We start from the raw sequence: 9,135 nt of genomic DNA, 5'->3' as shown, positions 1-9,135 counted from the left end.
CAGTCAGCACGCCCGCACTGCATGCAGGCGGCGCGTGGAGAGGCAATTGACCGTACCCCCCAAATACACACACACTTCCCCCCCTACCTTTTGCAGGTGGGGGAAGCTCTGACACTCCAGCCCCCGGCGCTGATAGGCTCACAAGCGCACCACGTGACATGTCACCACTCAGGATCGCAATCCTCTTGCATCCCCTGGCGGCTGATGCGTCACAGTGCGTAGTGAGCCTCGTCGGAAGGAGGCAGCGGGGACAGCCAGACATGAGGTAAGGGGCTGGTGGCCCACGCGCACGCGGCTGCCCGCAGCGGGTCCTCCGCCTAAAGCAGCATGATTACATGTAGTCCTTTTTATTCCACACGATCTTGCAATGCATTTCAGTCCCCACTGGCATTTAAAGGGTTAAGAAAGCTACTTCTATTATGTCTAGTAAATGCAATTGCTCTGTTAATGCACAGGGGTGCACCTTTAAAACCTTTGCAGATTGCAAACGATTAAGATGAATAAGCAGCCACTTGTTTAACCCTGGCAGTTCTGCGTGGAAGGGTCACAAAGCTGTTAAGCTGCAATGCGTTCGGTGTTTGGAGTTGATTTTCTATTTATCATGCTTTAGCTCCGCTTAGACGAGTGCAGTAACAAGTACCTTATAAAGCCTGACCCTGATACTCTACAGCAGATTACTGCATACTGAATTTGAAGCTAAATATAGAAGTCTGCAGATGCTCCTATGCTTTCAAATAATACGACCGACAGAGAAAGACTTGTCATATTAATCTACCACTCAAAAAAAATCACTGTCACTGGTAAGTGTTAATTTATGTCCTATTTTGCTTGATTGATAAATATTTTGTTATAACAAATTAGGCATGCTTTTTTGCTGTTTGGCATAAAATGTCTGTGTACAAGAATGCTATGTATCTATACAAGTGTATCATAATATTTGCAGAGCCGCCTATAACTCTAGAGCTCAGTAGATTATATTTTAGCAGCATAAAATGTAAGTGTAAAGATATAAAATGAACAATTCTTCCATTATCATGAATGTCATCTACAGTCTGCCATGTATCATTTTTCCATGTTAAAATATATATACTATTTGATTCATTAGCAAGGTTTCCAAGTGTTTATAGCGTCAGCATTGTAGATGTTTAAAGTCAGTTTATTAAAGAAACATTCAAAATCATTTTCTTGACTAGCACCTGCATTGTATTTTTAAAAAGTATCTGAAAAATATATAACTTCAACTTCTGTAGTATTAATCACCAAATCATGCAGAGCTGCATGTTTTGTGAATAACCTTATATCTGACCTTATAGATTAGAATTCAAACTGTACTCATTTAAATGGATGTTGAGTTTGTTTTTTGCTTTGCTGTTTTGCACTGATGTTTCTTGATAATTTGGGTATTGCTGGATAAATATTTTAGGTGTCTAGTGATGCTCATATTACTAGAGGATTGGCAATTCATTATCACTATATGTACTGTACCTTTGGTAAAGATGTGTATTTCGCATTTTCATATTTTGCTATTTCTAGAAATGTTTTTCAATGACCCCTCTTCCTCTCCTGTGTGAAATATTTGTTATTGATTCTAAAATTCTGTTTTTGTAACAATAACATGAAATATTGATTAATGATGCTTTTTGATTGATTAATGATGCATTTGGAGAATGCTGAAACTGACAATTCATTGAATTTGAGGATGGAGCAGGCAGAAAAAAAATAATGGACACACTGAGCTCAGATTATTGACACAACCACAGAATTCACCATGCCTTTACAGTACTGTATGTCCCGTATGAATTGGAATTTGGATCTTTGTTAGTTGTAAAAGAAGATTCTTAACTTGAGTCAGGAGATCTGAGTTGGTATACCGCAGGTAGCCAAATGTTTATTGTATGCTTGACGAAGTGACCTGGCAGATTTAAAAAAACGCTGTACACTTTAATTTTATCTATTTAAAACTCTCATGTTGGTCCACAAAAAAATGTATCACAACCAACATCAGAGACTTACTTTTTAACTCTTTTGCTGGTAGAAGGGATTGGCCACACATTGCTGCAATGGTTAACATACAGTATCAAATGTGTATTAATAAGAAAGCCCTGATAAATTCCACACATAGAGAGGAGTGCAGAGCCTATTATGGCAACTTTTAATGAAATCAATTAACTGCTAAAGCACCTTATTGCAAATCTGAACCATAATGTTTTTCATTTTATTTAGAAGCAAATGTATATTTTATTCACCTTTTCATGCTTTCCTAAGCCCTACCAAGAACTTAAAATACATTTTTGATGATTCCAACCATGAATCGTCTCATTGCAAAGCTGTGTGTTTGGTTCAAGCATTTCCATGAATGTTTTCTGTCAGACTTGTTTCCATCTATAAAATTTAAAATTTGCAGCTCACATCAGGCAAGGTTATAGGGCCTCATGCAGTAAGCGACGATTATGTGAAATCGGCAAGCTTATCGATTAGTCATGTTATTGGCGTTTTTCCCTCTCCGTATGCAGTAAGTGCCGAATACATTCAAAATCAACCAGAAAACAAATCCGCCCACTCTCACGATGATGAGCCGATCACACACAGGTGTATCGGCGTGCGTGGCGGGGTGCTGTTAGGTTGCACAATCACAAATCTTGCTGAATCAGGCGAAACAAGCATGTTTTTGATTGCGCGCCATATTTAAAGGCAACGTGTACTGCTAATCATTCTCTGTGTTGTTGGGAGTGAGAGAGAGAGAGAGACGCACAGAGCTGGACGATTGAACATTTGCATATTGACTGAGAGACTTGTTGTGTATTGGGTGAGCTTTGTCCTTTGTTGTTTTGTTTACATCTTTGTCTTGTTTTATATGTGGAAGTGGGTCGTGTGATTGCCTGTACATTTCTTGTCTGTTTTTTGTGAGTGCTGGAAGTATGCCCGCAAAGCGTGGGAAGAGTGATGCTGGTGGGAGTGGGAGTGCTACTCGTGGGAGTACGCGTCGGAGTGAACGTTCTGTTCAGGGGAGTGATGTTGCTGGTGCACCGAGTGGTGTTGCTGGGAGTGGGAGTGCTGTTGTTGGGAGTGGGAGTGCTGGTGCTGCGAGTGGTGTTGCTGGGAGTGGGAGTGCTGTTGTTGGGAGTGGGAGTGCTGTTGTTGGGAGTGGGAGTGCTGTTGCTGTGAGTGGGAGTGCTGGTGCTGGGAGTGGGAGTGCTGTTGCTGTGAGTGGGAGTGCTGGTGCTGGGAGTGCTGGTGCTAGGAGTGTGAGTGCTGGTGCTAGGAGTGGGAGTGCTGGTGCTAGGAGTGGGAGTGCTGGTGCTAGGAGTGGGAGTGCTGGTGCTGGGAGTGCTGCTGGTGGCGCAGTTGCTGATGGGGTGGATGGTGGTGGCGTGCTTGCTGGTGGCCAGCTTTTGGAGGCTCTTCCATTGGAAGAAGGAGAGTCCAGTCAGCACCAGCCAAGCTCTGACCCTAAACCTGCTCGGAAAAAACGTGTGGAGAAGCCACGTAATCCTCGCTTCAATGACCAGGAAAATAGGGCTCTTGTCACTGGCATTCTGGAGCACTATGACAGTATATATGGACATTTAGTAGGTAAGTGTAACTTTACATTTATTATTCAAATACATGTGATCCTAGGTCATCTGAGTTTTGTTCATATGCAAATATGGGTACACAATATCTTTCTATGTTCATTAGTGTGGAAACACAGCTTTTTATCATGCCTTACAAGGACAAATAAACACAGGCGGTCAATTTGCCAGAACTGCATACAATATGAATGCAACCTTGCTTACATGTATAGGTTTAGTAGTGAATGCTCATGTGCTGCACATATTACACATAAAACAGCATGTTTGCTATCACTTGGAACAGCTAGCAGTGTAGGAAACTGGTGCTTATATTATTATTCATTTACCTCATATCTTTTATATGTTTTTCAAGGGCGGACAAGTGCAGCAAGCAAAAAAGAAATGTGGGACACAATAGTCATTGGTGTCAATGCCTGTGGGAATAGTGTCAGGGACAAGTATCATTGTCGGAAAAGATTTGATGATATTAGGTCCAAATTGAAAAAGAAAATACAAGACCAACGCGTGCATGCTACTGGCACTGGAGGTGGGCCCACACCACAACGTCTCATATTGACTCCATTGGAGGAGCTGCTTCGGCCAAAATTACTTACCGTCGTCGTGGAAGGCTTGGCTGGTGACCGTGACATTGGAATTTATCCGTCACAATTTCCAGCAGGTGATAAATATTACTGTACTAGGCGTGTCGTTGCTTACAGTTATTTTGCATAGTTACACTGCTTTTTATACTGTCTTCACAATATAAGCATACCTGCATCTATATATGTATATGTCTGATTCTGTATATATATATCTCAAAATAGACATATATGTAGTAGTCCTACTAAAAGCAGTAACTAATATAGCACGTGCCATTGCGTGCTCATTTACATGTGAATTCCCAAAATGCATAGCTGCAGTGGAAGCAATTGATGGTGGGCGAAGATGGGGAACAACAGGGTAGTACACGTGTAACACATGTTCATGAGAAATTATTAGTAGCTACAGGTACAGAACAGAAATATGTATCATGTTATTGTGTATTTTATTGATTTTACTCCGACAAACATGACATTACTGCCTATTTTAAGCATGCATCAAAGAAATTGCATGTAACGGCCTACAAACATCACTGGCACTAACACATCTATAGTTGCTTATGAAAAGGTCCATTTTTGCTTTATGTCATATACAGACAGCATAATGAGGCACACGTAGCATATGTTATGTCATTGTTTTCATAACTTAAACACTGCAGATGACTACTTAGCTCATCTACCATTGTGTTAAAGCAGCTGCAATTAATATCTCATCACAGCATACACTTCAACAGAGGGGGTGGGGTTCAGCACACACACTAATTACAGCCTCATTTCACGGTCAACTTAGTTCACACCATTTGCACCTGTTTCAAGTCATTGAAAGGTGTGGCTGATTAGGCTTTTTGGGGAAGGGAATACCTTTCTTACAACCTGAATAGCACAACTGAAGTTAATCACACTCATTTGAAAGCTTAACTCTAGCTACTAAATGCCCCAACAACTCATTACTTATCAAAGCGTACGTCACACATTAGTTCACTCATATCTATAGTTGAACTACTATGAAAGACACATTATCACACACTGCATGTGTTGTCTTGTTGAGTCACAGCCACATTCAGGTGTGCCACATCTTCGATTAATGTACCACACATATCCTCTACCAAAAACAACACTTTTTGCAATATGACCACCTTCATGATAACCATTGTGAATGGTCATCTCATGATAGTTATGTACATTATGATACTGATATCACTACACAACATATGATTTTTATGTACTCATTTAATCTATTTATCCTCACGCATTACTGCAGAAACATAGTATGTTGTATGTTAGGGAACTCAAAAATTCTAAGTACACAGGCATGTACAGTGTTATTACAACTATTTATGTTCACTTTCACACACATTTTCGGTTAAGGAACTGATGTTGTTAGTTAATCATAAATACAGAACATACAATAAGTGTTTGTTCAATATTTACACATGTAAATGTAAAACTTATGTTATTGTTATATATAGTTGCCCCTGGAGGACATGTGTCACCTGAGATGGAACAAGTGTCTTCACCTGGGTCAGCCAGCTCAACACTACTAGAAGGTGAGTGTATCATTTGCTGGCCATATAATATGTGCTCTTCTATATGTTATGTTGTCATGTGCATTATTTGTTTTGCACATCTTCTTTAAATAGGATTACTTAGTGTCAGTGAAAATTAAGTGTAAGGCAACATGTATTGTGTTAGTGATGTTAATTATCATGTAGGACTTCTGAGTTTAGAGCAACTTTTCATTCATTCATATTTCATACTGAGTCCAAACATTATTCGTAAGTCAAGGTAGTTTTTAATGAGGTTATAAAACGTATGCTAACATGTTAGGTGTTACTTAGGACATAGTACAATTACATAGTAACACAGCATACATTAACATGCCATTTAATAATGTGTACATTTCTTTTTAGAACATCATGGTGATGAGGATGATGAGTATGATGAGGATGACGCCACAGAAGAGACTGAAATACAATCATGTGACCATGAAGAGGTGCCAATAGAAACTGTTGTACCGCCAAATCGTCCATCAACTTCCACATACGATGCAATTGTAGCTTCAGAGGGAAAAATAGTGGACGCAGAAAATCGTCGCCATTCAGACATGATGACAGTGCTGGAAAGGATGATTGGACTGCAGGAAGAAACAGTATCACAATTGGCACATCTCCACAGAGTCTTCATTGAAGTGCCTAAACAGTTGCAAAAAATCAACACCTCATTCGAAGCATTAGTTGTTCAGCAAACACAAGCTAATTACTGGAGAATGACTAATGTACCACAATTCAACACCTCCCAGCCAGGATCTGTTCATGCAGGTCAGTTTTCACCACATTCATCTGATATTCATTCACCAGGCCCAAATGTTACCGGTCAAGTAGCAGAGATTGCTGTGCAGGTTCCTGACGACATACTACCACTGCCATCTGTACAAAATCAGCAGCTGACACCTACAAAGGAGCCCACAAAAACAAAATACAAGCAGTTACTACTGACCAGTTTTTGGTCAAAAACAACAAAAGACACACATGAAACAGACCAACCATCACTTGTGCAGTGTCTACCAACTTGCTCACATGTGTCACTGGGCACAAGCCCTGTCCGTGAACAGTCACTACCCAAAAGCCCTGTAGGTGAATCGCTGCCCAAAAGCCCTGTAGGTGAATCGCTGCCCAAAAGCCCTGTAGGTGAGTCGCTGCCCAAAAGCCCTGTAGGTGAGTCGCTGCCCAAAAGCCCTGTAGGTGAATCGCTGCCCAAAAGCCCTGTAGGTGAATCACTGCCCAAAAGCCCTGTAGGTGAATCACTGCCCAAAAGCCCTGTAGGTGAGTCACTGGCCACAAGCCCTGTAGGTGAGTCACTGGCCACAAGCCCCGTAGGTGAACAGTCACTGGCCACAAGCCCTGCCCGTGAAGTGCCAGAGGCCACTCAAAGTGGCTCTGTTGTGCCTAAAGTTGGTGGCAAAAGAAAAAGGAAAATTCAAGAGACAACAAGCAGGCCTGTTACTCGCTCGCAAAAGGAACAAAAAAAATAAATGTTATAATTCAGAAAATATGTCTTTGGCCTTGTTTTGTTGACTTCACATTATCTAATTACTATTGTATGTATGCTGAAGACTGTGTTGTTTCCAAACTTTCAACTATGTTCTTGTACACGTGAAGTTTTGGAAATGTTAACACTCATAATTAATTGTGTTATAAATATTTATGTTGTAATCGTCTGTTCAGTAATGGTCCACCAGGAGCCAGTTGCTAAGTTTAGAGAAGCTGCCATTGACTTTGCAGCAAAACATTGCATTTGGGTGTGTTAATTGATGTAAGAATTGCATATGCATATTAGTCACATGCAATTATTAAAACACCTAAGTAAGTGCAAACATCTTTCTTGTACGTGTACAGCAGGATTATGTGTAAATTATTACTTACCTTTGCCTTGCTTGGCCATTGTAATTTTGTCCTTTAATCAGTTGTGTGTTCGTTTCTATAACATCTCAGAATGTATAATAATATATATACACACACACACACACACACACTGAGTGAGTGTGAGTGTGAGTGTTTGAGTGTGTATATATATATATGTATATATGTGTATATATATATATATATATATGTATATATGTCTATATGTATATGTATATATGTGTATATGTGTATATATATATGTATATATGTGTATATATATATGTATATATGTGTATATATATATGTATATATGTATATATGTGTATATATATATGTATATATGTGTGTATATATATATATATATATATATATATATATATATATATATATATATATATATATATATATATATATATAGTACTATATAAACTGGTATACACAAACTAATACACTTCATGCTTCCTTGTGAAAGCACACTATTTTAATAATACAGGCCTAATGTTTGAGAAATATCCTAAGTATGAGACTCTAACAGTATTGTGCTTAAACAAATGTTTATTACTTAATTCAATCATGTTTCTCACCATTTAAATAGGTTTCATACAAGGTATACTTAATGCCATCAATGTTGTGTGTACTCCTGCAATATAAAAAAAAAAAAAATATTATATATAAATATATATATATTTTTATAAGAGATATATTTATATATATATATATATATATATATATATATATATATATATATATATATATATATATATATATATATACACACGTATTTAAACTCATGCAGACAGGGAGTTAACCAGACTTTCACATACACACAGAAATGTAAGCGGGGAAAAAACATTTCTTTTTGCAGGTGTGTTTTTACTGATATGCCTGGCTAAGAAATATTTTCACACACTGGTCTTTGTTAGTTTTCAAAAAAACACTATGTGAACGCATTCACAGTCTAGGGATGTTTTTCACAAACGAGATAAAAGAAGGAGAAATGTTTCTCCCACAGTCCCATATCACGAACCACAACTGTTAACCCAATTAGACAAACAAATCCAATTGGCGTTTGAAATAAGGAGTCAAAGTAGTTACTTTTGTTGACCTTGACAAGGAAAAACAGGAGTTTGTTAGCCATTCAGCACATTCATTTTGATGAGCAAATAACACAGACCTGCACACAGCTTTTGTGCTACTCAGACATGGCTGATGAATTCGTTAACAATATTAATCCCCTTTTAGGGTATAAGTACATGATCTGTGAAGCCATCTTGAACAGTCGCGGACAGAAAGCAAGCACACGCCAAATCGATGATTTCATTCGAGCAAAATATCCTTATTACCAAGACCGTAAGCATGCACGGAATTTTAATTCCTCAATAAGATTCACTTTATCAAGTAATGACTTTTTTGAACGTGACCAGGATAAGCTACAACACACCTATGGTTTCTGGAAGATTGCCCCGGAAAAACAATTTATCCTGAAAGACGGCACTTATATTGTCGTGAAAGGCATATTTATTCCTAATGGCAATAGCAATGTATCCGCTACTACTGATCCGTTTGAATCGATACGTGCTGCAA

General features: G+C 38.7%; 1 protein-coding gene across 1 annotated transcript in view; it reads left to right on the top strand.

Moving 5' to 3' along the window:
* The first annotated feature begins 249 nt into the window (after nucleotides 1-249).
* Nucleotides 250-9,135, top strand: part of BZW2 (basic leucine zipper and W2 domains 2) — a 70,809-nt gene continuing 61,923 nt past the window's right edge. The window contains exons 1-2 of the mRNA XM_075587206.1: nucleotides 250-265; nucleotides 674-800. The gene's annotated coding sequence lies outside the window, so the exon portion shown is untranslated. The remainder of the gene's footprint in view (nucleotides 266-673; nucleotides 801-9,135) is intronic.

This window comes from Ascaphus truei, chromosome 2 (assembly GCF_040206685.1).
Source record: "Ascaphus truei isolate aAscTru1 chromosome 2, aAscTru1.hap1, whole genome shotgun sequence".
Classification (NCBI taxonomy): domain Eukaryota; kingdom Metazoa; phylum Chordata; class Amphibia; order Anura; family Ascaphidae; genus Ascaphus; species Ascaphus truei.
Note: the sequence above shows the minus strand (reverse complement) of the source record. Positions and strands in the feature narration are given on the sequence as shown.